Source organism: Mustela putorius, unplaced genomic scaffold, assembly GCF_011764305.1.
Source record: "Mustela putorius furo isolate JIRA1106 unplaced genomic scaffold, ASM1176430v1.1 tig00000040_pilon_pilon_pilon, whole genome shotgun sequence".
Taxonomy (NCBI): domain Eukaryota; kingdom Metazoa; phylum Chordata; class Mammalia; order Carnivora; family Mustelidae; genus Mustela; species Mustela putorius.
The window spans coordinates 2246816-2249584 of record NW_025421261.1 but is presented as its reverse complement, the minus strand read 5'-3'; the positions used below and the strand labels follow the sequence as shown (position 1 = coordinate 2249584).

Genomic DNA, 2769 nt, shown 5'->3' with positions numbered 1-2769 from the left:
CCAAATCTCAAAACATTTTAAGTTACATAATTATTCCTTACAATATAACACCATATACCAAATTTAACTAAAAATGGATCAGAGACCTAAATGTAAGAGCAAAAACTGGAAAACTTTTAGGAGAAAATAGAGGGTTAAAATCTTTATGACCTTCAATTTGGCAAAGGATTCTATGACATGACTCCAAAATCACAAACAACCAAGTCAGAGCTGCTGCCGCCAAGTTGGGGTCCAGTCTCAAGCACTGCTGACCCTGGCCCGCCCAACGTGCACTCCCGATTCCTTTTAGTTCTAAGTCCAAAATGGCAACTCTCAAAGATCAGCTGATTCAAAATCTTAAGGAAGAACATACTCCCCAAAATAAGATTACAGTTGTTGGGGTTGGTGTTGTTGGCATGGCTTGTGCCATCAGTATCTTAATGAAGGACCTAGCAGATGAACTTGCTCTTGTTGATGTCATGGGAGACAAAAGAGAAGATGATGGACCTCCAGCATGGCAGCATTTTCCTTAGAACACCAAAAATTGTCTCTGGCAAAGACTATGATGTGACTGCAAATTCCAAGCTGGTTATTATCACAGCTGGGTCATGTCAGCAAGAAGGAGAAAGCTGTCTTAATTAGGTCCAGCATAACATGAACCTCTTTAAGTTATCATTCTTAATATCATAAAATACAGCCCAAACTGCAATTTGCTTGTTGTTTCCAATCCAGTGGATGTCTTGACCTGTGAGGCTTGGAAGATAAGTGGCTTTCCCCAAAACCATATTATTGGAAGTGGTTGCAATCTGGATTCAGCCCAGTTCTGTTACCTAATGGGGGAAAGGCTGGGAGTTCACCCATTAAGCTGTCATGGGTGGATACTTGGGGAGCACAGTGACTCCAGTGTGCCTGTATGGAGTGGAGTAAACGTTGGTTTACCACCAGATGGCTGGTGTCTCTCTGAAGAAACTGCCCCCTGACTTAGGCACTGATGCAGATAAGGAACAGTGGAAAGGGGGTCACAAACAGATTGTTGACAGTGCCTATGAGGTGATCAAACTGAGAGACTACATTTCCTGGGCCATTGGACTGTGGCAGTTTTGGCAGAAAGTATAATGAAGAATCTTAGGCGGGTGCATCCAATTTCCACCATGATTAAGGGTCTCTTTGGAATAAAAGATGATATTTCCTTAGTGTTCCTTACATCTTGGGACAGAATGGAATTTCAGATGTTGTGAAGGTGACTCTAACTCCTGAGGAAGAGGCCTGTTTGAAGAAGATACACTCCGGGGGATCCAAAAGGAGCTGCAGTTTTAAAGTTTTCTACTGTACCACTTCACTGTCTATACTACAACAGCATTTTCATTGGAGGTTGTGTACATTGTCCTTATTATCTGATCTGTTACTCAAGGAATATTAAAATGGCCTAAGAAAAAAAACATCAGTTTCCTGAAGTTCTAAATAGGAATGTAAATCAAACCCTGAAGCTATATCCTAATGCTGGATGATACCTGTCTTTGTAGTCCTAAATGGGTTCATCTCAGAAGCACCACTGCCAATATTGTGTATGCTGCAGTTGCTCTGCAAACCAGATCATATTTCCTGTGTGTTCTATGACTTCTGATTCCTTCACCCAACACCCAGCATGCCTAGTCCATCTTTTTCCATTCAGTCACATCCTCAGATCCAATGTATAAATTCATTATTGCATGTATTGTTCATAACTGTTCCAAAGGATCTTATTTTGTATACCATATATGTCAGAATATGTACATTGTGTACATTGCCATATAATGTAAAAAGATCATGCAACCAACTAAGTGTCATACCAACTAAAATGCCAAATAAAATTTGAACAGGGACTTTTTTTTTTTTTTTTGAAAAAAAAAATCACAACCAAAGAAAAAAAATTAATTGGGAATTTGCAAACCATCTATCTGGTTAGGAATGGTCCTGTATCTCAAATATAGAAAGAACTCTTACTGCCTAGTAATAAAAAGTTAAATAACCCAATAAAAGATTGGCCAATTGATCTGAATAAATATTTTTCTAAAAAAGATAGAAAAGTCATCAACAGACACGTGAGGAGATGCTCAGCATTATTACGCATTAGGGAAATGAGAATGAAAACTGTAACGAAATACACATCATACATACTAGTGTAACTATAGTAAAAAAGGCAGACAATAACAAGTGTTGGCAAATATGTGACAGTGTTTCAGAAAGTTAAATAGAGTCACACAGGTCGTCCAGCAATTCTATTCTTAGATATACATTCAAGACTGTTGAAAACATATATCCACACATAAACTTGTGTAAACATACTCAAAGCAGAATTATTCATCGCAGCTAAAAAGTGGGAACAACCCAAATGTTCATGAACTGATGAGTGGATAGACAGATTATTTTATAGCCACAGAGTAGAATGACATTTAGCCTTAAAAAGTAATGACGTACTGATACAGCCACAACGCAGGTGAATCTTGAAAACTTACGCCAGACCTAAAAGAACAAATATCCTGTGACTATATATAAGTAATTAGAGCAGTCAAATTCTTGAAGAAAGTAGTCAGGGGTGGGGGAGGTAGGGAAGTCACAGTTTAACGGGTACAGAGTTTCATGTAGGGATGATGAAAACTTCTGTTGATAAAGACTGCACAACAATGTGACTGAACTTAATTCCACAGAATGGTGCACTTAAAAACTGTTGAAATGGCAAATTTTATGTTATATATATTTTACCACAACTCAAAACACTGGAAGTAAGGAAATTTTCAGATGGGGTTTCCA

At 38.2% G+C, this 2769-nt stretch overlaps 1 pseudogene; it reads left to right on the top strand.

The window, feature by feature from the left end:
- The first annotated feature begins 302 nt into the window (after positions 1-302).
- Positions 303-1296, top strand: LOC101676701 (annotated as a pseudogene).
- Positions 1297-2769: the final 1473 nt, after the last annotated feature.